Source organism: Pleurodeles waltl, chromosome 9, assembly GCF_031143425.1.
Source record: "Pleurodeles waltl isolate 20211129_DDA chromosome 9, aPleWal1.hap1.20221129, whole genome shotgun sequence".
Classification (NCBI taxonomy): domain Eukaryota; kingdom Metazoa; phylum Chordata; class Amphibia; order Caudata; family Salamandridae; genus Pleurodeles; species Pleurodeles waltl.
In genome coordinates this window covers 392,028,102-392,055,071 of record NC_090448.1, presented here as the reverse complement: position 1 = coordinate 392,055,071, position 26,970 = coordinate 392,028,102, and positions in this window count along the sequence as shown.

The window sequence follows — 26,970 nt, the reverse complement described above, 5'->3', positions numbered from 1 at the left end:
TTACCTACACACTCTGTCTCTGACTTACATGATTTACAACTACTGATGTCCCTATCAGATGATCATAGGTAAATTGAGGGCATTCAAACTGATTTGGGAATAGTGGAGAGAATTGATACTACCAGTGGTCTGAAACCACGGTCCAAATTCACGCCAGTCAATACTCATAGCAACATTGAATAGTTTAACAAAAAGGTATCCTCGGATCTATATAAATGCTTCAGCACACGTATTAGCAACTGGCAACGACTAAACAATCTGTCTGTACCGGAAAGGGGGGCCCTTCGGAGCCTTAAAAAGGACCATTCGATTGTGATTCGTGAAGCTGACAAGGGAGGTAATGTGGTGGTTATGAACTGTAGTGACTATATGGAAGAAATCAAGAGGCAACTGTCTGATGTTACCTGTTATAAACATCTCACACATAATCCTATTGGTGACCTGATGGAATACATCAATAATAAACTGTGGGGATGGTATGAACTAGGGTTACTTATAATCGAAGAATTTAAGTATCTCACTGTAAAAAAACCAAAATGTCCCTGTATATACATACTTCCGAAGGTACATAAGGGTGGTGATTTCCCCCCTGGAAGGCCCATCATATCAGGCATAGACTCTCCGACTGAAAACATTTCAGAATATGTGGATTTCTATTTACAAAAATTTGTCTGCAATCTACCCTCATTTATACATGACAGTAAAGATATCCTTAACAAATTTGAAGACTTCACTTGGTCTGAAGATCTTATTTTTGTTACAATGGACGTGAGTAGTTTATACACTTGTATATGTAAACCCTTTGGAATACAAGCAGTTACTTCATTTTTAAATACCAAGACTGCTGATTGTTTTGCGCACAACCAGATGCTTGTACAGATGATTGAATTTATTCTGTCAAAAAAATTATTTTGACATGATAATGAGTGGTATCAACAGACACAAGGGACGGCGATGGGTTCAAAATTCGCCCCATCTTATGCCTGTTTGTTCATGGACTGGTATGAAAAAATGCACGCCAGGGGCAAACATGCCTCGCCGTGGACGGATTTTATTGTGTTTTGGGGGAGATATATTGACGATATTATCATAATATGGAATGGGATCTTCGAACAATTGATTATGTATCATACCTTTCTTAATAATAATCCTTTCAATGTACAGCTCAGTTTACACTACAGCAGGAACACTATAGATTTTCTGGACATCAGATTTTTTATAGAACAGAACAGCATACAAAGTGTATTGTATAGGAAATCTACAGCATGTAACAGTTTACTCCATGCTACTAGTGCCCACCCTGTTTCGGTAATTCTGAATATTCCATTCGGAGAAATAGTACGCGTTGGACGCAATTGTAGCACTAATGATAAATTTGATACTCAAATTCAACTCACCACACATAGGTTTATGAACAGGGGGTATAAGGCAAAGACTCTATCACAAGCGGCTCAACGAATTATGGATACTCCCAGAAAAAACACTCTGATTGTTAAATCACAGAGGCACAACAAGAATCAAAGAAATTCTCTTTCTTTTGTAACTCGTTATACGGCTCATAGTCAGGATATTTTTAAAATACTTAAATGCCATTGGCCCTTACTGACTGAAGTCCCGGGCCTCAAAGGTCGTATTTCCAGTACACCCAAGATCACTTACCGTAGAGGATTAACCTTGAGGGACCATTTGTGTCCTAGTTACATTTTTGCTCCTAGTCCCATCACATGGCTTTCCACCAAACCTAGGGGATTTTACACATGCCATGACTGTAACGTTTGTGTTTTTGGTCGGGATAAAACAAAGGATTTCTGTTATAACAATACGAAGACATTTACTATCATTCACTTCATTAATTGTAATACCAAATTTGTTGTTTATGTTCTGGGATGTGTATGTAACAAAATTTATGTGGGGAGCACAAAACGTTCCTTTAAAATTAGGATTCAGGAACATCTACGAGCAATCAAAAAATAGGATTCTGACTATCCATTAACAACACATATAGCATCTGCTCATCCCAATGATTCATTGATCTGGTTTCAGGGAATCGACCACGTCCCTACCCACCCCAAAGAAGGCAACAGGGAATGTGACACTACGCCAAAGGGAGGCAGCCTGGATCTGCCACCTGCGAGCGGTGGAACTGGGCCACAATACTGACCATGAATTTCATTACTTTCTGTAGTGTTATCTTTTTGGCTGTCAATAGACTGCATGTATATACTGTTTTGTGCAAATGTCATGTAACCCTGTTTGCTATTCTTACATGTTCGAATTGTACAACATCAGGAGTAATATCAACTTCGATTGGATATTAATGGTATTGGTACTTTACATCCCCTCTGGGCTAATCTTCTCTCCTCCTGATCACTTTCTTATGTTACTTCTGCAATCCTTTATATATCTCTTGGGCACATCCACTTTTCACTTATTTCTCTTCTTATATTCTTTTTCTTTCTTTCTTCTGACCTTCCCCCCTGTTTACTGTTTTTTCTGATTTGACTCCCGCCCTCTTTCTATGATGTCCTTTTCCACCACTAGGTTTTTCTCCCAGCGAGAAATCTTTTTGCCATACACTTTCTTTGTTGCCCCACTTCATAAATCAAATTTCTTTTTTGTTTATTGCAGCCCCAAGATGGCCGCCGCCATAGTCCTTTCTTTATTTTTGTGCTCTTCCTTTCTATTAACCCGGACCTTTGGGTTCTATACAATTTATTATAACCCTAAGATGGCCGCCGCCATAGTCCTTTCTTTATTTTTGTTCTTCCTTCTAAGAACCTGGACTTCGGGGTTCCATTTAATTTATTTAAGACACTCGCAACGGGGGCGTCCATTCGTTCGCACGTCCTAGCGCCAGCACTATACTTGTGCCGGCTCTGCATTTACTTTAACGGTCGTTCGGACCGTGTTATCACTTACTTTGTGACACTTTTCTACTAGACCGGTAAGATGTTCTTTACCCTCCCGCATTTCTTCTTTTTTATTTTCTGTATTTTATCCTACCTGTCATCACGGTGGCATGTTGCTCTACTCCTCATAAGCGGTTACAATCTAATGTTTAAATATTCTTTTCAGTTTCTGTACCCCGTTTCCTGCACACATAATATATCGGTCTTTAAAAGCGGTTACGACCTAATGCTTAAATATTCTTTCTGGTATTTGCACCCCGGTTCCTGTACACATGGAACATCGGTCCTTAAAAATATTTTTTCTTTTCATGATGGATCACATTAATTCTTGACGATGGGACCTGTTTATTTTTTTTATTTTTTTTACTTTTCTGCCGCCTGCTTAGTGTTCTTCTGTGTCACTCTTTTCTTTTATTATCTCTCCAGCACTTGTTCCTCTCTTGTTTTTTTTGTTTTTTCATTTTCTTGAATCTAAGTGCGGATACTTTTATTTCTCATATTTTTCATTTCATTTTGTTTTTGACTTATGAGTGTTTCTTTTCTGCTAGGCATCTATCGTGCCCAAACGCATTGCTTTTGTTCCTTGCGACTGACAGGATTCCACTATGGTATGCTTTACCATATATGCACTACTTTCAATATGTCTCTTCACTCCGTCTCCTCAGCACAGGGTGATGTCTTCTATCTACTTGACCTTTTAAACACGGATATGTTTCTTTTTCCTCTTATTAACTTCTTTTCATATGCATATTCCTTTGATGAGTTTACTCTTCTCGCATGTTTATTCATCTCTTGGGGTTCCTCCTTTTTTATATTCACATATTACTTGAGTTCTCGGATTACACATCCCATTGCATTTAATCTTTTACATGTGCATATTTGGATGCACTTATGAATTGTGTGCACTTCTGTTCGGCCTCACAGTGCTGTATGTTTCTTGTTGGTACATAGTATCTCTCTGGTCTATTTATTATTATTTTTTTCAATTTTTTTTCAATTCGAATTTTACGGGTGTCTTATCTAATTGGATTCTTGTAATCTAGTGTACATTGTATATATTGTTCTTATGTTGTATTACAGCCCTGAAGAAGCCCCGCATGCGGGCGAAACGCGTTGGCTGTTCATCTATTGTTCTATGTGCTTTACTTATGGAACTGTGAAAACACAAAGCATTGGACTTGCAAACAAGTATTAAAAAAGAAAGAATTATTAATCTACAACACTGGAGTACTTGGCTCTCTCTGTACTTTATGCAACTTTGATTTCTGCGTGGCAGTGCATCGCCTTTTGGGTTTTTCTCAAGATATAAAGTGGGTCACTCTTTGACACTCCAGTCAGGCAGTGGCCATGTTATGCTTCACTTTTTTGATGATACATCACCCTGGTTCAAAAGGCATTTTGAACTTGCCCCCAGTTGATGGTCCTTGATCTACACCTGAGTGCCCACTTGTATGGACAACTTCGTGGTACCCCACTTTCTGCTCCTGGTTATTGGCCTTTCCTTGGAAAGTTTCAATGTTTCAAGACCCAAGTCCTAGATTCCTAGGACCAGGCCATGCATGGGAAGGAACTCACGGTTGAATTGGCCTATCATTACTGTGGTAGGGCTACTAGTGTAGTGGCATGCAGATTGTTCAGTACTCCTGAAGGAATTGGTACACAACCGGTTCCACGTTCTGCTGCTGCTGAGAAGATATGCAGAGAACTTCTTTTATAATGTGCATGAAGACCTCCACTTGATTCTTACCTAAGGCCATAAGAGGATAATGCTTTGGGGTCTTATGAAAAGTTGCTTCGGGGATTATTTGAGTGCTCCCATGTGATGTCGTTTTTTGTATGGTTTTTCAATTGTGACTTTATAGGGGCAGGTAGCCATGTACAGAGAAGAGATGTCACCTTGCAGAAGTGGCTATAACTGAACAGGTACTGAGGTGATGTGTTGTTTCAATTGGTTTCAAGCCAACATTGCTTTTTCTTTTCTGAAGAGCTCCATTTAGACAGAAATACTTGTCAAAAGATTTGTCCTAAATATAATGGTATATTAGTATAATGAAGACAATGCACTGAAATGTGCTACTGAGCTAGGTACTGGATATAAGGAAGAGTTTGAAGATTTGTATTATATTCCCTCACAAGTTACACAATTCTGCAGAAGATTAGAGAGAGAAATAGGCCTACTTCGATTATAAGTTACCCCTGTAAGTGACTAGTGTTGGCTTAACAGATCTTCACAGATGATGACTTTTTCACTATGGGAATTGTAATAAATTTATTTTTAATAAGGGTTTAGATGACAATATGATGATTCCTTCCGGTATCTCAGAAGTAAGTCGTTTGCATCTTCTATTTTCATAATATAAGTCAATTATTTTGTTCCTGGTCTTCTCGAGTCATGATTCTGATACAACTTTGTTGATTTTATGCTATGTGCAGTAAGGATTCACTGTGCCATTGTGTGCTTTTGGAGACAAGTATTCGAGATCATTGCTTTTGATCTCACTGATGCAGACTTGTTAAGGTTAGACCAGTAATGAGGCTTTGCTCCGACTAAGGTGTTTGCTTAATGCAGAGTGTCCGGCGCAGCAGTGTACTCTGAGGACACATCACCATACCTAGCCTGTGCTCGGTTTATCCTCTGGTTGTGGTTTTCGTTCTTCCGATGTTGTGATTTAAGAAGTAATGTCATTTAAAAAGACCTTGTCGAAAGGTACGTATTATTCCTCTCTAATTAACTGACTTATGTGTACTATATGCATGGAGGCACAGTGTAGGAATTTGGCTCTGTATGCACTATTTCAAAGTGAGGAATAGTATGCACAGAGTCCAAGGGTTCCCCTTAGAGGTAAGATAGTGGCAAAAAGAGATAATACTAATGCTATATTTTGTGGTGGTGTGGTCGAGCAGTAGGCTTATCAAAGGAGTAGTGTTAAGCATTTGTTGTACATACACAGGCAATAAATGAGGAACACACACTCAGAGACAATTTCAGGCCAATAGGTTTTTGTATAGAAAAATATATTTTCTTAGTTTATTTTAAGAACCACAGGTTCAAATTTTACATGTAATACTTCAAATGAAAGGTATTGCATGTAGGTACTTTAGGAATTTTGAATAATCAAAATAGCATACACAGTTTTCAAATAAATCACATATAGATATTTAAAAACTAGACACAGTGCAATTTTCAACAGTTCCTGGGGGGAGTAAGAGTTAGTTAGTTTTTGCAGGTAAGTAAACCACCTACGGGGTTCAAGTTTGGGTCCAAGGTAGCCCACTGTTGGGGGTTCAGAGCAACCCCAGAGTTACCACACCAGCAGCTCAGGGCCGGTCAGGTGCAGAGGTCAAAGTGGTGCCCAAAACGCATAGGCTTCAATAGAGAAGGGGGTGCCCCGGTTCCAGTCTGCCAGCAGGTAAGTACCCGGGTCTTCGGAGGGCAGACCAGGGGGGTTTTGTAGGGCACCGGGGGGGACACAAGTTAGCACAGAAAGTACACCCTCAGCAGCACGGGGGCGGGCGGGTGCAGTGTGCAAACACGCGTCGGGTTTCCGCTGGAAATCAATGGGAGACCAAGGGGTCTCTTCAGCGATGCAGGCAGGCAAGGGGGGGGGCTCCTCGGGGTAGCCACCACCTGGGCAAGGGAGAGGCCCTCCTGGGGGTCACTCCTGCACTGGAGTTCCGATCTTTCAGGTCCTGGGGGGGCAACTCTGGCTACTCGCGGTCTCGCAGTCGCCGGGGAGTCCTCCCTGAAGTGTTGTTTCTCCACAAGTCGAGCCGGGGGCGTTGGGTGCAGAGTAGCAAGTCTCACGCTTCCGGCAGGAAACGCAAGTCATTTTAAAGTTGCTCCTTTGAAACAAAGTTGCAGTCTTGGATGAACAGAGCCGCTGTCCTCGGGAGTTTCTTGGTCCTTCTAGAGCAGGGCAGTCCTCTGAGGATTCAGAAGTCGCTGGTCCCTGGGGAGAGCGTCGCTGGAGCAGTGTCTTTAGAAGGGGGGAGACAGGCCGGTAGAGCTGGGGCCAAAGCAGTTGGTGTCTCCGTCTTCTCTGCAGGGTTTTTCAGCTTAGCAGTCCTCTTCTTCTTAGGTTGCAGGAATCTAGTTTCCTAGGTTCTGGGGTGCCCCTAAATACAGAATTTAGGGGGGTGTTTAGGTCTAGGAGGGCAGTAGCCAATGGCTACTAGCCCTGAGGGTGGCTACACCCTCTTTGTGCCTCCTCCCAAGGGGAGGAGGTCACATTCCTATCCCTATTGGGGGAATCCTCCATCTGCAAGATGGAGGATTTCTAAAAGTCAGAGTCACCTCAGCTCAGGTTGCCTTAGGGGCTGTCCTGACTGGCCAGTGACTCCTCCTTGTTTTTCTCATTATCTCCTCCGGCCTTGCCGCCAAAAGTGGGGCCGTGGCCGGAGGGGGCGGGCAACTCCACTAGCTGGAATGCCCTGGGGTGCTGTAACAAAGGGGGTGAGCCTTTGAGGCTCACCGCCAGGTGTTACAGTTCCTGCAACGGGGAGGTGATAAGCATCTCCACCCAGTACAGGCTTTGTTACTAGCCACAGAGTGACAAAGGCACTCTCCCCATGTGGCCAGCAACATGTCTCGAGTGTGGCAGGCTGCTAAAACCAGTCAGCCTACACGGGTAGTTGGTTAAGGTTTCAGGGGCACCTCTAAGGTGCCCTCTGGGGTGTATGTTACAATAAAATGTACACTGGCATCAGTGTGCATTTATTGTGCTGAGAAGTTTGATACCAAACTTCCCACTTTTCAGTGTAGCCATTATGGTGCTGTGGAGTTCGTGTATGACAGACTCCCAGACCATATACTCTTATGGCTACCCTGCACTTACAATGTCTAAGGTTTTGCTTAGACACTGTAGGGGCACAGTGCTCATGCACTGGTGCCCTCACCTATAGTATAGTGCACCCTGCCTTAGGGCTGTAAGGCCTGCTAGAGGGGTGACTTATCTATACTGCACAGGCAGTGTGAGGTTGGCATGGCACCCTGAGGGGAGTGCCATGTCGACTTACTCGTTTTGTCCTCACCAGCACACACAAGCTGGCAAGCAGTGTGTCTGTGCTGAGTGAGGGGTCCCTAGGGTGGCATAAGATATGCTGCAGCCCTTAGAGACATTCCCTGGCATTAGGGCCCTTGGTACCAGGGGTACCAGTTACAAGGGACTTACCTGGATGCCAGGGTGTGTCAATTGTGGAAACAAAAGTACAGGTTAGGGAAAGAACACTGGTGCTGGGGCCTGGTTAGCAGGCCTCAGCACACTTTCAAATCAAAACTTAGCATCAGCAAAGGCAAAAAGTCAGGGGGTAACCATGCCAAGGAGGCATTTCCTTACACACAGAGACTCAGATATTTGGATCTAGAGATTCAAAGGCACACTGGTCATATTTATGAAAAGTGGCCCTTTTCTTGCGCCCGTTAGTGCCCCTCTAATGCCACCATGTTAGTGCTGTATCTATAATACGGCGCACCATGGCGGTAGTTAGCGTGACTAGCGTCATAATTTGTGATGCTAGTCCAGTGCTTTGCAGGACTAGCGTCAGAAATTATGACGCTAATACTGCAAAGCACCCAGAGGCCCATTGTGATCAATGGGTGCCTGTTTTTAACGCCTGCACTTAGCAGGCGCTAAAAATGGCACAAAGGAATCTCATAGATTCTTTTGCGCCCTTCTTACAGCCCCTCTTGCGCCGGAACACACCCCCTTGCATACATTATGCCTGGCGCAGGCATAGTAGGGGACAAGGGATTACAAAGTGGTGTAATGCAAGCAATGCACCACTTTGTAAATATGGCATGTGAGGAAATGGCACCTTAACGCCACATTTGCATCAGAATGAATGCCGCAAATGTGGTGCAAGGTGGCGCTAGGGGCTTATAAATACGCCCAACTGTTTAATGAGAGTTGGCTGTTGTGCTGCTTTACAATACCATTACAATGCCATGTTGGTACGGATGATGGTAATAGTACCTATTTTTTGCTATTTAATTAGCAGTGCATGCAGTACTGGAAAGTGGTGGGATTCCACCTGATCCTGTTCATGCAGCTATTTCTGGGCTGGATTTGGTATCCAACTGACCAGGGAAACATGCTGAAGTAGTCCTGATCTAATTTTCCGACAGGGGACATAATTTTAAAGGGCCTGCACATTGTTTGAATTTCAGTTGGAGCAGCAACCTGCGGGCACGCAAGGGAGCTTTTTTATTTTAACTTTCACCGGGCCCCAAACAAAGGCCTGAGTTAAAAGGCCACCAGCAATACTTTTATTCAACTATAATCCTGGCTGAGAGCCATCTGGAGCCTAACACCTACATCCGAGAGCAATGGGAGGAAAAGAGGCACACAGCTTGACATCATTCACAAGTACTCAAGAAAAACTGTTGAAGGCAGGTTATTGACTATGTTCAATACCCTCTCCCCCCATGTAAGAAATGTATTTGCACTGTAAGAATGCAAGATGTATCTGTTTGTATGAGTAAATAATCAAGTACCTACTATATTTGTTTCATTTTTTATGGCACTACTCATCCCAGTGTAGGGTAATTGTGTGCTTTACATCACCCACAGGGACAATAAATCATACAAGTATTTAAGTCAATGTACAGGAAATGTTACATAAGACAATGGGGGTTATAAGGTTATAATCACATATTATTCATACCTGTAGTCATTGTATGTTAAGAGTGAATGGTAGGGAGAAACTCAAAGTCTGGGTATAAAACGTATCACAGTGATTGTCTGTACTAACAATACTTTGTTACTTCCCAAAGGAACCCTTCTTTGCAATCTTAGAATAAGAACAGATTGAGAAAAAACAATAAGAATCTAAACCCATGAATTCCAGAGTGCAAACAGCTCCTTCATGCCTGTAAACCAACACTGTGCTATTAGAAGGCTTGCAATTTACGAACTAAAAGTAACAAATGTATCCCAATTTCAAAAGAAGTAGCCAATTTACCCATCTTAATAATCTTGTGATCTGCATGTAACACAATGTGCTATGGAACAGGCACATTAACCCTGTATGTTACTTTATGAATCAAAGCAATGACTGGAAGAACACAGAACTCTCCCTGAACTGTGTTAACCTCGAGAGTTATTTTACCAATAATATAATCCCCTAAAAATTGCTGGGTACACAATAATCTTCTTTGTATGTGCTTTCACCCTGTAAGATATCTTAAAATGCACTCTTTGTGACCAATTAAGTAATCTAGAACAGATTTACTGTCACATATGTCCTTTTTGACAATTTCCTTGCAGCAGATTTATGTTTTTTTCATGAATGAATAATTTAACTGTCAGGCTCTCCATTTCAAGCTCCACCCCTCGTTTCTTGACCCCCATCCTTTCCTCTGCCACATCTTGACCACCAACGTATGAATTGCTGCCACTAGCAACCTGTTCCCAATATTTGCTAGTAGAAGAGCTAAATGCACTCCCCCAAACAAGGTAGAACGCAGTCCGCCACACTTAGTGCCGACTCCAGTGTCGACCCTGAATACCGTGGTAGGACCTATAGATACCTGCTCCAATGGTGAGTTAAGTCAGTCTCAGGACTTCCAGGGTCTGACATCTAATCCAGTCACAGAGGCAGCAGGTGGAGCAGAGTAGGTCGCAATCTCTCCATCAGGCACTAGTGGAGCAGGAGCAATAACTATAAACAAAAATAAGAAATAGCGCACACAAAAACAGTCGCCTTCATGAATCACACCTAGGGAACTCCTCAACTCCATTAAAGTTGTTAGAGGGGGTCCCTCCACAATCTCTAAAGAGCCTCGTTAAAGCAACAATAAGTCAGGACCTGAGTCTTCAGACCCCACATGAAGAGCACCTGTATAGGTCTGAGTCCCACATTGTGTCTCACGAGAGGTGTGTCAGCGGGGAGTAACAATAGACCTACATAAGACTGAGTAACCCCGTCTAGAAATGGGAGGCTCAATAAAGTTTGCAATCACAAATCTGCAGTGTCTGCTCAAAATCAAAATAGGCTTCTGTTTATTCCAGAGTATCCCTCACAAGGAACAAATGATTTCCTAAACAGAGGCAATATTCAAAGGTTGTTTAAATTTATTCCAGAATTGAGCAGATTCGAGTCCACTGATACCATAGCGATTGAGTTTCTCTCACTAAATGTCATCAAACTGCAGAACCTTCACTAGTAATTTTTATCTCACCAGCAGTCAATCAGCAGATTGTATCTAGATCCGAGCTATTGAGCTTGTGGGGAATCAAGATCATTCCGTTGAAAGATACAGAATACCCCATAGTATCAGCAAAACCTCTGCCCTCTACAGTGTTTGGCAGTGAGAAGCCACTTTTAATTTAAAAAATGCTCAGTGTTGCTCCATTACGAAACATAACAAACAAAGGGTGCAAGCTGCAAATTTAACAGAGAAATGCTGGGCCTGGCTGCCTGAAGTACATTCACAGAGACGGCTGGACTGAATAAACCCCCAAGCAGCTATTGCTGTTAACGCACCATCATTATCATTGTGTTACTGGAATGTCAATGGCCTTACTCAGAAACTTCAGTCTCCTGAAGTGGCCACATTTCTACAGAGTCATGAAATCATAGTTTTACAGGAAACATGGTCAGAGACAAGTCTTCAGATTGTAGGATATATTGAGCACTGGATGCCAGCCTACAGGGAACATCAGTATGGCAGACCAAAAGGTGGGCTATCTATTTACACCTCCATCAAGCTAAAAGTGAATATTGGCCCACTAACATTTGAGGAGGACTGGCTGTCTGAAATTAGGATTTGTAATCCAGTATTACAGCAATTAATACTATTGTTAAATGTTTACACCTGTCCAAATGTAAGAGAGAAAAGGCCTAAATTTAATTGTTTAATACAAAATCTGTGTGATTCAATCTGCGATCATCCTAGTGCCGCCTGCTTGATCACGGGGGATTTTAACACTTACCTCTTTCAAAACCATCTGAAAGATTACAAGGGTTTCCCTCTAAGAAGCTATCAAAATATAACTGAACAAGTTAGGCAAAGTGGCTGCCCACGTAGCCAGCTAGGTGAATATATGGTACTGCAACTCAGTAGCATGGGCTACATAATATTGAATGGTCGCTATTTGCAAGACAAGCCACCTAGGTGGACAGGAACCAACTGGATTATCTACTCATTTTTAGATTACTCCATTTGTAATGCTGAAATGCTGCAATATGTAGAAATCATGGGCAGAGAGTGATCATCGCCCACACATTGTTATGTTGTCACTTAACTTACCGCACAATACTTTAGCAATGTCGACATTTGGCAGTATACATACGGAGAATCTTAACCTATTCTGTGCCTTGGACGAGATGATCTCGTCCAAGGCTACAGTTCCCCTGTGCCTTGGACGAGATCATCTCGTCCATGGCACAGGGGAACTTGGGGGCGCGCTAGCACGCCCCCCGTGCACCCCCCTTCCCCCCCCAAGTCGGGGATGGAAGGGGAAGACCTTCCCCTTCCACCCCCGACCCCCCCACCCCCCCCTGTGACGTCAGCGCGCGCGCGCTGATGTGTCACAGGGGCCTCCCTCGTCGCGCTGGAAGCTCTGCTTCCAGCGCGATTGAAAAAGAAATGCAAAAGCATTTCTTTTTCAATCACTTGGGAGGCCCGGAGGGGCTTCAAAGGGAAGGAAAAGTATTTCCTTCCCTTTGAAGTCCCTCCGAGGGTTTCAAAAGCCGGATTGCTTGCAATCCGGTTTTTGAAACCCCACTAGACACCAGGGATTTTTTTTTTTTCGTAGAAATTGACAAAAGGGAGCGACCCCTTGGGCAAGGGTCGCTCCCAGGGGGGGCATTTTTTTGAAAAGGCCTTTTCTGCCCCCCCTGGGGGCAGAAACCTCTAGGCACCAGGGACCATTTTTTTTTTTTTTTTTTTTTTGTTTCATTTTTTTTTTATTGAGGTGGGGAGCGACCCCTTAGGCAAGGGTCGTTCCCCTTGGGGGAAAATTATATTTTGGCCATTTCTGCCCCCCTTGGGGGCAGATTGGCCTATTTTGATGAGGCCAATCTGCCCCCAAGGGGGGTAGAAACCACTAGACACCAGGGAGTTTTTTCTTTGCGTGAATTTCACGCAAAGGGAGCGACCACTTAGGCAAGGGTCGCTCCCTGGGGGGTAGGGGAATTTATTTTAGGCCATTTCTGCCCCCCCTGGGGGCAGATCGGCCTATTATTAGGCCGATCTGCCCCCAGGGGGGGAAGAAACCTCTAGGCGCCAGGGCAAATTTTTATTTTGTGTATTTTTTTTTGTTCTTTTTTTTTTTTTTAGAGATGGGGAGCGACCCATCAGGCAAGGGTCGCTCCCCTGGGGGGCAAATTGTATTTAGACCATTTCTGCCCCCCTGGGGGCAGATTGGCCGATTTTAGGTCAATCTGCCCCCAAGGGGGCAGAAACCACTAGGCACCGGGGATTTGTTTTTTGGCGCCAATGTCACGCAGGGGGAGCGACCCCGTAGGCAAGGGTCGCTCCCGCGGGGGGGGGCAAATTTATTTTAGGCCATTTCTGCCCCCCCGGGGGACAGATCGGCCTATTATTAGGCCGAACTGCCCCCGGGGGGGGGCAGAACACTCTAGGCGCCAGGGCAATTTTTTTTTTGTGTTTTTTTTTTTTGTTGTTTCTTTTTTTAGAGATGGGGAGCGACCCATCAGGCAAGGGTCGCTCCCCTGGGGGGGGGCAAATTGTATTTAGACCATTTCTGCCCCCCTGGGGGCAGATTGGCCAATTTTAGGTCAATCTGCCCCCAAGGGGGCAGAAACCACTAGGCACCGGGGATTTGTTTTTTGGCGCCAATGTCACGCAGGGGGAGCGACCCCGTAGGCAAGGGTCGCTCCCGGGGGGGGGGGGGGGGGTTGGGGGGGGCAAATTTATTTTAGGCCATTTCTGCCCCCCCGGGGGACAGATCGGCCTATTATTAGGCCGAACTGCCCCCGGGGGGGGGCAGAACACTCTAGGCGCCAGGGCAATTTTTTTTTTTGTGTTTTTTTTTTTGGTTGTTTCTTTTTTTAGAGATGGGGAGCGACCCATCAGGCAAGGGTCGCTCCCCTGGGGGGGCAAATTGTATTTAGACCATTTCTGCCCCCCTGGGGGCAGATTGGCCAATTTTAGGTCAATCTGCCCCCAAGGGGGCAGAAATCACTAGGCACCGGGGATTTGTTTTTTGGCGCCAATGTCACGCAGGGGGAGCGACCCCGTAGGCAAGGGTCGCTCCCGGGGGGGGGGGGGTGGGGGTTGGGGGGGCAAATTTATTTTAGGCCATTTCTGCCCCCCCGGGGGACAGATCGGCCTATTATTAGGCCGAACTGCCCCCGGGGGGGGGGCAGAACACTCTAGGCACCAGGGCAATTTTTTTTTTGTGTTTTTTTTTTTTGTTGTTTCTTTTTTTAGAGATGGGGAGCGACCCATCAGGCAAGGGTCGCTCCCCTGGGGGGGCAAATTGTATTTAGACCATTTCTGCCCCCCTGGGGGCAGATTGGCCAATTTTAGGTCAATCTGCCCCCAAGGGGGCAGAAACCACTAGGCACCGGGGATTTGTTTTTTGGCGCCAATGTCACGCAGGGGGAGCGACCCCGTAGGCAAGGGTCGCTCCCGGGGGGGGGGGGGGGGGGTTGGGGGGGCAAATTTATTTTAGGCCATTTCTGCCCCCCCCCCCCTGGGGCCGGCTGAGCTACAGGCCAAACACCACAGGTAGGCACCTTGCAAAAAACACCTCTGTTTTCTGCGAAAAAATATGTTGTGTCCACGTTGTGTTTTGGGCCATTTCCTTTTGTGGGCGCTAGGCCTACCCACAGAAGTGATGTACCATTTTTATCGAGAGACTTAGGGGAACGCTGGGTGGAAGGAAATTTGTAGCTCCTCTCAGATTCCAGAACTTTCTGTCACCGAAATGAGAGGAAAAAGTGTTTTTTGGGCCAAATTTTGATGTTTGCAAATGATTCTGGGTAACATAACCTGGTCAGAGCCCCACAAGTCACCCCATCTTGGATTCCCCTGGGTTTCTAGTTTTCAAAAATGCACTGGTTTGCTAGGTTTCCTCAGGTGTCGGCTGAGGTACAGGCCAAAATCCACAGGTAGGCACTGCTTTTTATAAAAAAATGTGATGTGTCCACGTTGTGTTTTGGGCCCTTTCCTTTCGTGGGCGCTAGTCCTACCCACACAAGTGAGGTATCATTTTTATCGGGAGACTTGGGGGAACGCTGGGTAGAAGGAAATTTGTGGCTCCTCTCAGATTCTAGAACTTTCTGCCACAGAAATGTGAGTAACATGTGTATTTTTAGCCAAATTTTGAGGTTTGCAAAGGATTCTGGGTAACAGAACCTGGTCCGAGCCCCGCAAGTCACCCCTCCTTGGATTCCCCTAGGTCTCTAGTTTTCAGAAATGCACGGGTTTGGTAGGATTCCCTAGGTGCCGGCTGAGCTAGAGGCCAAAATCTACAGGTAGGCACTTCGCAAAAAACACCTCTGTTTTTTCCCAAAATTTAGGATGTGTCCACGTTGCGCTTTGGGGTGTTTCCTGTCGCCGGCGCTAGGCCTACCCACGCAAGTGAGGTATCATTTTTATCGGGAGACTTGGGGGAACGCTGGGTGGAAGGAAATTTGTAGCTCCTCTCAGATTCCAGAACTTTCTGCCACAGAAATGTGAGGGACATGTGTTTTTTTAGCCAATTTTGAGGTTTGCAAAGGATTCTGGGTAACAGAACCTGGTCCGAGCCCCGCAAGTCACCCCTCCTTGGATTCCCCTAGGTCTCTAGTTTTCAGAAATGCACAGGTTTGGTAGGTTTCCCTAGGTGCCGGCTGAGCTAGAGGCCAAAATCTACAGGTAGGCACTTCGCAAAAAACACCTCTGTTTTTTTCCAAAATTTAGGATGTGTCCACGTTGCGCTTTGGGGTGTTTCCTGTCGCCGGCGCTAGGCCTACCCACGCAAGTGAGGTATAATTTTTATCGGGAGACTTGGGGGAACGCTGGGTGGAAGGAAATTTGTAGCTCCTCTCAGATTCCAGAACTTTCTGCCACAGAAATGTGAGGGACATGTGTTTTTTTAGCCAAATTTTGAGGTTTGCAAAGGATTCTGGGTAACAGAACCTGGTCCGAGCCCCGCAAGTCACCCCTCCTTGGATTCCCCTAGGTCTCTAGTTTTCAGAAATGCACAGGTTAGGTAGGTTTCCCTAGGTGCCGGCTGAGCTAGAGGCCAAAATCTACAGGTAGGCACTTCGCAAAAAACACCTCTGTTTTTTTCCAAAATTTAGGATGTGTCCACGTTGCGCTTTGGGGTGTTTCCTGTCGCCGGCGCTAGGCCTACCCACGCAAGTGAGGTATCATTTTTATCGGGAGACTTGGGGGAACGCTGGGTGGAAGGAAATTTGTAGCTCCTCTCAGATTCCAGAACTTTCTGCCACAGAAATGTGAGGGACATGTGTTTTTTTAGTCAAATTTTGAGGTTTGCAAAGGATTCTGGGTAACAGAACCTGGTCCGAGCCACACAAGTCACCCCTCCTTGGATTCCCCTAGGTCTCTAGTTTTCAGAAATGTACAGGTTTGGTAGGTTTCCCTAGGTGGCGGCTGAGCTAGAGGCCAAAATCTCCAGGTAGTCACTTTGCTAAAAACAGCTCTGTTTTCTGTGATGTGTCCACGTTGTGTTTTGGGGCATATCCTGTCGCGGGCGCTAGGCCTACCCACACAAGTGAGGTATCATTTTTATCGGGAGACGTGGGGGAACGCTGGGTGGAAGGAAATTTGTGGCTCCTCTCAGATTCCAGAACTTTCTGCCACAGAAATGTGAGGAAAATGTGTTTTTTTAGCCAAATTTTGAGATTTGCAAAGGATTCTGGGTAACAGAACCTGGTCCGAGCCCCGCAAGTCACCCCTCCTTGGATTCCCCTAGGTCTCTAGTTTTCAGAAATGCACAGGTTTGGTAGGTTTCCCTAGGTGGCGGCTGAGCTAGAGGCCAAAATCTACAGGTAGTCACTTTGCTAAAAACAGCTCTGTTTTCTGTGATATGTCCACGTTGTGTTTTGGGGCATATCCTGTCGCGGGCGCTAGGCCTACCCACACAAGTGAGGTATCATTTTTATCGGGAGACGTGGGGGAACGCTGGGTGGAAGGAAATTTGTGGCTCCTCTCAGATTCCAGAACTTTCTGCCACAGAAATGTGAGGAACATGTGTTTTTTTAGCCAAATTTTGAGGTTTGCAAAGGATTCTGGGTAACAGAACCTGGTCCGAGCCCCGCAAGTCACCCCTCCTTGGATTCCCCTAGGTCTCTAGTTTTCAGAAATGCACAGGTTTGGTAGGTTTCCCTAGGTGGCGGCTGAGCTAGAGGCCAAAATCTACAAGTAGTCACTTTGCTAAAAACAGCTCTGTTTTCTGTGATATGTCCACGTTGTGTTTTGGGGCATATCCTGTCGCGGGCGCTAGGCCTACCCACACAAGTGAGGTATCATTTTTATCGGGAGACGTGGGGGAACGCTGGGTGGAAGGAAATTTGTGGCTCCTCTCAGATTCCAGAACTTTCTGCCACAGAAATGTGAGGAAAATGTGTTTTTTTAGCCAAATTTTGAGGTTTGCAAAGGATTCTGGGTAACAGAACCTGGTCCGAGCCCCGCAAGTCACCCCTCCTTGGATTCCCCTAGGTCTCTAGTTTTCAGAAATGCACAGGTTTGGTAGGTTTCCCTAGGTGGCGGCTGAGCTAGAGGCCAAAATCTACAGGTAGTCACTTTGCTAAAAACAGCTCTGTTTTCTGTGATATGTCCACGTTGTGTTTTGGGGCATATCCTGTCGCGGGCGCTAGGCCTACCCACACAAGTGAGGTATCATTTTTATCGGGAGACGTGGGGGAACGCTGGGTGGAAGGAAATTTGTGGCTCCTCTCAGATTCCAGAACTTTCTGCCACAGAAATGTGAGGAACATGTGTTTTTTTAGCCAAATTTTGAGGTTTGCAAAGGATTCTGGGTAACAGAACCTGGTCCGAGCCCCGCAAGTCACCCCTCCTTGGATTCCCCTAGGTCTCTAGTTTTCAGAAATGCACAGGTTTGGTAGGTTTCCCTAGGTGGCGGCTGAGCTAGAGGCCAAAATCTACAGGTAGTCACTTTGCTAAAAACAGCTCTGTTTTCTGTGATATGTCCACGTTGTGTTTTGGGGCATATCCTGTCGCGGGCGCTAGGCCTACCCACACAAGTGAGGTATCATTTTTATCGGGAGACGTGGGGGAACGCTGGGTGGAAGGAAATTTGTGGCTCCTCTCAGATTCCAGAACTTTCTGCCACAGAAATGTGAGGAACATGTGTTTTTTTAGCCAAATTTTGAGATTTGCAAAGGATTCTGGGTAACTGAACCTGGTCCGAGCCCCGCAAGTCACCCCTCCTTGGATTCCCCTTGGTCTCTAGTTTTCAGAAATGCACAGGTTTGGTAGGTTTCCCTAGGTGGCGGCTGAGCTAGAGGCCAAAATCTACAAGTAGTCACTTTGCTAAAAACAGCTCTGCTTTCTGTGATATGTCCACGTTGTGTTTTGGGGCATATCCTGTCGCGGGCGCTAGGCCTACCCACACAAGTGAGGTATCATTTTTATCGGGAGACGTGGGGGAACGCTGGGTGGAAGGAAATTTGTGGCTCCTCTCAGATTCCAGAACTTTCTGCCACAGAAATGTGAGGAACATGTGTTTTTTTTAGCCAAATTTTGAGGTTTGCAAAGGATTCTGGGTAACAGAACCTGGTCCGAGCCCCGCAAGTCACCCCTCCTTGGATTCCCCTAGGTCTCTAGTTTTCAGAAATGCACAGGTTTGGTAGGTTTCCCTAGGTGGCGGCTGAGCTAGAGGCCAAAATCTACAGGTATTCACTTTGCTAAAAACAGCTCTGTTTTCTGTGATATGTCCACGTTGTGTTTTGGGGCATATCCTGTCGCGGGCGCTAGGCCTACCCACACAAGTGAGGTATCATTTTTATCGGGAGACGTGGGGGAACGCTGGGTGGAAGGAAATTTGTGGCTCCTCTCAGATTCCAGAACTTTCTGCCACAGAAATGTGAGGAACATGTGTTTTTTTAGCCAAATTTTGAGGTTTGCAAAGGATTCTGGGTAACAGAACCTGGTCTGAGCCCCACAAGTCACCCCTCCTTGGATTCCCCTAGGTCTCTAGTTTTCAGAAATGCACAGGTTTGGTAGGTTTCCCTAGGTGGCGGCTGAGCTAGAGGCCAAAATCTACAGGTAGTCACTTTGCTAAAAACAGCTCTGTTTTCTGTGATATGTCCACGTTGTGTTTTGGGGCATATCCTGTCGCGGGCGCTAGGCCTACCCACACAAGTGAGGTATCATTTTTATCGGGAGACGTGGGGGAACGCTGGGTGGAAGGAAATTTGTGGCTCCTCTCAGATTTCAGAACTTTCTGCCACAGAAATGTGAGGAACATGTGTTTTTTTAGCCAAATTTTGAGGTTTGCAAAGGATTCTGGGTAACAGAACCTGGTCCGAGCCACACAAGTCACCCCTCCTTGGATTCCCCTAGGTCTCTAGATTTCAGAAATGTACAGGTTTGGTAGGTTTCCCTAGGTGGCGGCTGAGCTAGAGGCCAAAATCTACAGGTAGTCACTTTGCTAAAAACAGCTCTGTTTTCTGTGATGTGTCCACGTTGTGTTTTGGGGCATATCCTGTCGCGGGTGCTAGGCCTACCCACACAAGTGAGGTATCATTTTTATCGGGAGACGTGGGGGAACGCTGGGTGGAAGGAAATTTGTGGCTCCTCTCAGATTCCAGAACTTTCTGCCACAGAAATGTGAGGAACATGTGTTTTTTTAGCCAAATTTTGAGGTTTGCAAAGGATTCTGGGTAACAGAACCTGGTCCGAGCCACACAAGTCACCCCTCCTTGGATTCCCCTAGGTCTCTAGTTTTCAGAAATGTACAGGTTTGGTAGGTTTCCCTAGGTGGCGGCTGAGCTAGAGGCCAAAATCTACAGGTAGTCACTTTGCTAAAAACAGCTCTGTTTTCTGTGATGTGTCCACGTTGTGTTTTGGGGCATATCCTGTCGCGGGTGCTAGGCCTACCCACACAAGTGAGGTATCATTTTTATCGGGAGACGTGGGGGAACGCTGGGTGGAAGGAAATTTGTGGCTCCTCTCAGATTCCAGAACTTTCTGCCACAGAAATGTGAGGAACATGTGTTTTTTTAGCCAAATTTTGAGGTTTGCAAAGGATTCTGGGTAACAGAACCTGGTCCGAGCCACACAAGTCACCCCTCCTTGGATTCCCCTAGGTCTCTAGTTTTCAGAAATGCACAGGTTTGGTAGGTTTCCCTAGGTGGCGGCTGAGCTAGAGGCCAAAATCTACAGGTAGTCACTTTGCTAAAAACAGCTCTGTTTTCTGTGATGTGTCCACGTTGTGTTTTGGGGCATATCCTGTCGCGGGTGCTAGGCCTACCCACACAAGTGAGGTACCATTTTTATCGGGAGACTTGGGGGAACATAGATTAGCAAAACAAGTACTATTGCCCCTTGTCTTTCTCTACATTTTTTCCTTCCAAATATAGGAGTGTGTGTAAAAAAGACATCTATTTGAGAAATTCCCTGTAATTCACGTGCTACTATGGTCACCCCGGAATTCAGAGATGTGCAAATAACCACTGCTCCTCAACACCTTATCTTGTGCCCTTTTTGGAAATGCAAAGGTTTTCTTGATAGCAATTTTTTACTCCTTATATTTCAGCAAATGAATTGCTGTATACCCGGTATAGAATGAAAACGCACTGCAGGGTGCAGCTCATTTATTGGCTCTGGGTTCCTCGGGTTCTTGATGAACCTACAAACCCTATATATCCCCGCAACCAGAGGAGTCCAGCAGACGTAACGGTATATTGCTTTCGATAATCTGACATTGCAGGGAAAAGTTACAGAGTAAAACGTAGAGAAAAATTGATGGTTTTTTCACCTCAATTTCAATATTTTTCTTTTTCAGCTGTTATTTTCTGTAGGAAACCCTTGTAGGATCTACACAAATGACCCCTTGCTGAATTCAGAATTTTGTCTACTTTTCAGAAATGTTTAGGTTTCTGGGATCCAGCATTGGTTTCATGACCATTCCTGTCACTGACTGGAAGGAGGCTGAAAGCACAAAAAATTGCACAAATGGGGTATGCCCCAGTAAAATGCCAAAATTGTGTTGAAAAATTGGGTTTTCGGATTCAAGTCTGCCTGTTCCTGAAAGCTGGGAAGCTGCTGAGTTTAGCACCGCAGACCCTTTGTTGATGCCATTTTCAGGGGAAAAACCACAAGCCTTCTTCTGCAGCCCCTTTTTCCAATTTTTTTGAAAAAAACGAAATCTTCACTGTATTTTGGCCAATTTCTTGGCCTCCTTCAGGGGAACCCACAAAGTCTGGGTACCTTTAGAATCCCTAGGATGTTGGAAAAAAAGGACGCAAATTTGGCTTGGTTAGCTTATGTGGACAAAAAGTTATGAGGGCCTAAGCGCGAACTGCCCCAAATAGGCAAAAAAGGGCCTGGCACAGGAGGGGGAAAAGGCCTGGCAGCGAAGGGGTTAAACGGCTTAAATTGAGTGATTCTGTCAGTGGACAATAATGGCTGCATGCAGGGTGCTTTTAGAAAGAAACTGTACCTGTAAGGGTTCTCCTATTACAAAATAGACAAATTTTACTATGCAATTGCTTAGGAATTTTATCGACCTACCCATCGGGCTGTACCCCCTAAATATATCTTCTCCTCATCTGTTATCATGGATCCTTAACAAACCTGCAACAAAGCCCCAACGCGTGTTAGGAAGCCTCCAGGTATAGGGCAGACCCTTAATCTATTCAAGCAAGCACAAAATGCATTTAGGCAGGCAGTTTGGGCCCTAAAGCACAGACGAATGGAGCACTGCTGGACAACATTGCTACACTTCAGTAAGAACTCAAATTCTAGGAGCTCTTGGTCCATAGTCAATAAACAAATAAATGGCCAAAGGGGCCTGGACTGCGCTAATATATTGGAAGAAGTTTGGGTATCTTTTTTAACTGTGCATTTTGAGGTCACAGAGGAGGAAGTTAGCCCCGCAGACAACATCCTGAGAAGGTCCTCAGCTATAAGCACTCGAGTCATAAGACAAGTTCCAGAGCCTTCGTACCCTAATACTTCTGAGGAGGATCTTATTTTTTCAGAGAACAATTTGAAAGAGGCATCTACATTGGAACTTGTAGCCCCTCATCAAGATTTGTCCCCCTTAAATCCTCCTGATAAGGATTCTGCTCCCTTGTTATCCTGAATAAAGCATGTCATAACAAAAGGAAGGACGGATGGGGCCCCAGGGTCCAATGGTCTGCAACAGGCCCTGTTCAAACAAGACATTCTGTTTTGGGCTAGATACAGTTTACTAGACTCTTTGATCATTGCCAGAGGATTTCATTGATACCAGATTCATAGTGTGGTGCCATAATGCATCCCATTTATAAAGGTGGCACAAGAGCGGATCAAAGTAACTACAGGCTGATTGACCTCCTCGACAAAGATGGCAAATATTATGCCAGTTTAGTCCTGGAAGACCTATGGACATGGGTTGAACAAAACTGTCTAATCCCTTTTAATCAAGCAGAGTTTATGGCTAAATCTGGGACATTACCTGATCTAATGGCAATATCAGTGTTGATGGATGAGGCAATAGCCTCAAAGTTCTCTCTCCATTGCTGCTTTGTTGATTTCAAGGCACTGTTTGATCGAGTGCCAAGGCGAGCCCTGTGGGCCAAGTTAAAGAAATGGGGAATATCTCGGTCCCTTTTGGAGGCGCTAATCCTGTTACACTCTGACACGTAGATATGTATTAAATTGGGAGATGGAGCACACATATCTAGGAAAATCAGAACATCACAAGGAGTGAAGTAGGGGTGCGTATTAGCCCCCTTGCTTTTTAATCTATTAATTGCAGATCTACGGTATACCTTGGATGTTACGAGTAGTCACTCTCCAAAAATAGGTGGAGTCCGAATAAGCAATTTGTTATATGACTTTGCCTTTTTTAGTCATACAATGTCGGACTTCAATGATTACTTAATCAGTTACATAGTTATACAACCATTAATAAATTAGAGGTGAATCTAAAAAAAACTAAGGTGTAGTCTTTTTGGCGAAAAAAACATCACGGAGGAGGATGGCACTATGACAGCAACAGAGTCTACTTGGAGCAATTCTATAAGTAGCTAGGGGTCTATCTCGATGCTAGATGATGTTTTGTGAAACAACGATAAGTTGAAGCAAAAACTCTGACTCTCCAGGTGATGCTATCGAAATTAACAAAACAATTATTCGGCCCAAATCTTTCCCCCTTACAAGAAATTATGAGGGCCAACATTCTCCCTTCTCTAACCTATGGTTGAGAAGTTATATTAGGCAGAGATAGTTCTCTGCTGAACAGCCTTGTTGTTAAGATCTACAAGTGGGTCTTTTGAATACCGAAATCCTCATCAGCAGTCCAGGTCAGGCTTAAATTTGGCCTTTCTGACCGTGCTGCTGGTGCCTTCCTCAATCTGTGTCACAAGCTACGAAGGGCCAGGGCTAGCAGCCTAGAGGCATTGTTATGGTTTGAAATCAGCTGCAGCCGCCCAATCTGGCACATAGTCAGTTTTAAGAAGACTCCCAGCATCCTCTGAATGTTAAGGACCTATGAGTCAGAAACCCCAATCAGCAACATTTTAAAAAGAGTATAAGATTCCAAGTTTGTCTTTGGTCATTTCATTTGGATAGGCAATATTCGCCAAACACAGTCATGCCTGGGCAATAATAAATGGGTATCAGCCAGCCACCCCAGCACCTTAATTATCCTGCATGTATGCCGCCCATTGGAAAGCAAGATTTATGGGCCTTAGACTAGGCGAGTGGCCTTTCCCGAAGCATGTAGCAGGCTGGCGCCACCAGAGTGAGAACAGAACCTGCCGGTGCTGTGGAGGCAGCGAAGAGTCATTTGAACATGTTGTATCCCTCTGCTCAGCATTGCTACACGAATGAAGGACCAGATTATGGTGGGAGTGGAACAAATTGGGAGCTCGCACATGCCAGCAGGCCGTTATTGCCTCCCTTAACCTCGATAATACTGCTTTAAATATTGCCTTGACGAGGTTTGTTTACATTGCATCCAACCTGTTCAGCTGACTCCCACCTAAATCATGCTCAAATTAAACTGCTCCCGAAATGGATAACTCTGTGGATGTTCGTTGGGTGGCCATCCCTTCGTTATTAACGGTTGTTTACATTCCAATAGCACTTTATCAGTTCATTGGTTCTTTGGTTAGGGGACCACCCCTCTGTTATTATTTGCAGTTTCTATTGCACGAGCACTTTAACCGTTTATTATTCAATTGGCAAAGAGAGTTTAATCTGCTGCTATCCCAGTTTTAGTTACTTAGGTGGGGTAGTGTCATGGTATTGGATCCCATGCTTAATTGTTGTGCTGCTTCCATTTATGACTGGTTTACTGCATTAGCACTTTAACAGTGTATTGTCTAGTTGGTAATGAAGACTAACATACTGCTACTTTAGCCCAAGTTATCGAGGGGGGTAGTGTTATGCTATCGGATCACTTGTTATTTCTTGTGTGGCTCTCACTTATGGACTACTGCTGCTTATTGTCAAAACCGATAAGCCATACCCACTCCTTGCTGGTTTAACAGTCACATTTAATAGATTGCTGACAATCCTAACATGTAGGAAATTGCTGATTGATTAAGTTTTAACATGGATATATGTCATTTATTTTATTAACCTTTTTTTTTTATTTGTAAAGGTTTTAAATCACCACAAACAATAAAATACATTTTTCCTGGTTGGCAATTCTTTGCAGCAGATTCTTTTAAATGAATGAATAATTTAACTGTGAGGCTCTCCTTTTCAAGCTCTGCTCCTCATGTTTGGACCCCCCTTTCCTCGGCCACATCTTGTCCACCAATGCATGGGTTCCTGGAGTATTTTTATCCAATTCCAGCTCTGGATGCATGATTGGCAGAGCACCCATGAATAAGTGAGGTTTCTGTTTCTTTTATTGATATAGTGCTTGGGTATATATCTGATGAATTACAGCACAGTTTCTGGTGCAGTCATCCACTACACACAATTTATGACCTGCATAACTGTCAAATCTTTGACATATCTGTGAACTTTAAACTGTGTGTGAATTGTTACTAATAAATATTCATGTATTCTGAATGTTGAATATGCACAGAATTTGATTTAATATAGAAAATAATGCGCCTACTTGAGTGGCCGTCAATAATCACAAAGTGTCCTTATTATTTGCTTATTAAAATGAATTGATGTGCTCCTGTTTAGATTAATGTAGTAGTGTGTTATAGTAATGATTTTGTATTATGTATTTGCTTTATTAATTGTAGGCCTTAAGTTAGCAAGGTCTTGGCCTAGTTGCACAGCCTCATGTTAGGTTGCACTGTTCTAATAATTCACATAAAATGGATGCTTAAAGAAATGAATATTTGTATTGTTTCACTGAGTTGACCTAACGCTGGAAAATATTTTATTTTCCCATGAGAACTGCTTGTTAGAAAATGTTGTACTAGTTACCGATACATTGTAAAGTTTAGTGTGTGAGAAGGCAATGTTCCCAGGAACTGACAATGGATGCACTGACCGAAGAACAGAGAGATACAAAATTGTTACCTGACGAGTCCGACGATGGGAACAGGAGAAGAGAAGCCAATCATCGATATGTGAAAGACAATTTAGTTATATCTTAGATTTGAAATTCTACTTTCATTGGACTAAATGTAAACGTACAATTCCTTGACCAATGGCAATGTGGGGAATGTTCTAGGTAATTTTAACATAGCCCGACTGCACAGAGGGAAACGCCATTCCAAGTATTCTCATCTTTCATGCTCATTCCAATTTTCAGTTTCTGCATAAGAGCCGTGCTCATTCCTATTTTGATTCTCGTACTTAGAGAATTCTATCTTTAACTGTATTACTTAAACTTTTGATACTGAATGCTGATCCTTAAACTATGCTTTACAAATGGTTCGGATAGCTTAGAGTTCCCTATTCTGAACCATTCTCCTTCATGGTCCGATTGCTAACTGAACAGATGTCCTATTGACAAAGACAGTTGTAGCTTGCTAATCCATACTGAGGAGAGGTTGTTAATCAATTGTTATTGTTTGATGTAATTTGTCTTTTGTTCCCAGGTACCAACTGCTAATTTTGATAGGGCCATAGCTAGATGTTTTCCAAATTTGTGTTGACTAAATTGTTTTGCATGAAGCCCAAAAATGCTATTCTAATCAGACAGTTAGAGAGGGAAGACCCTATTTGTTATTAGGTTGCAATTAATAATTAATAGATGTGACTCAGTTGCTGAATCTAAATGTATGCTATTTCTATTGCACAGTTGCTCTTGTTAGTGATTTGTACTGTAACTCTAGAGTGCGTTAAAGTTAATGCTTTGGTTAAATTGAGATTCTTCAGAAGATTTGGTCAACCAGTGCTATTTTTGTATGTATATTATAAGATTTTGAGACTAAGTTACGTGATATTAGCATTGTTAATATAGGGAAATAAACATTCTAACTTTGATATAAAGGTGTGGTTATTCATGGCTTAGGAGGTCATGGTGTGTGGAAATTGCTGAATCCAAACATTATTGATACTGTTGATTGAAATTGTTATTGATTTGTTTTGATATTGAGTCGTATGGTGGGAGTTACCCTAAGCACAGTCAAAAGGTCAATCGGATCTCTAACGCATCCCCTTATTAATTAAAGATAAGAACCCAAACAAGGTCAGACGCGCTAACAGAGATGGTAGCAGAGTATGATGGTTTGTCACGTTAAGAGCCCATCATAAAGGCCCGGTACATGGTTTGTCTCCTTAAGAGGCCATCATAAACACCCGGTGCATGATTTGTCTCCTTAAGAGCCCATCATCATAAGGACAATTTACATTTGCCCTCTAGAGAAGGTAAAAGAGTAGGATGGTTACATTTTCTTAAGAGGCCACCACAAATGTTTCCCCTTGAGAAATAGCTGGTCCCCAGAGATGATAGTGGGGTAATAGTCCCCTAAAGAGAGAAAATAACTT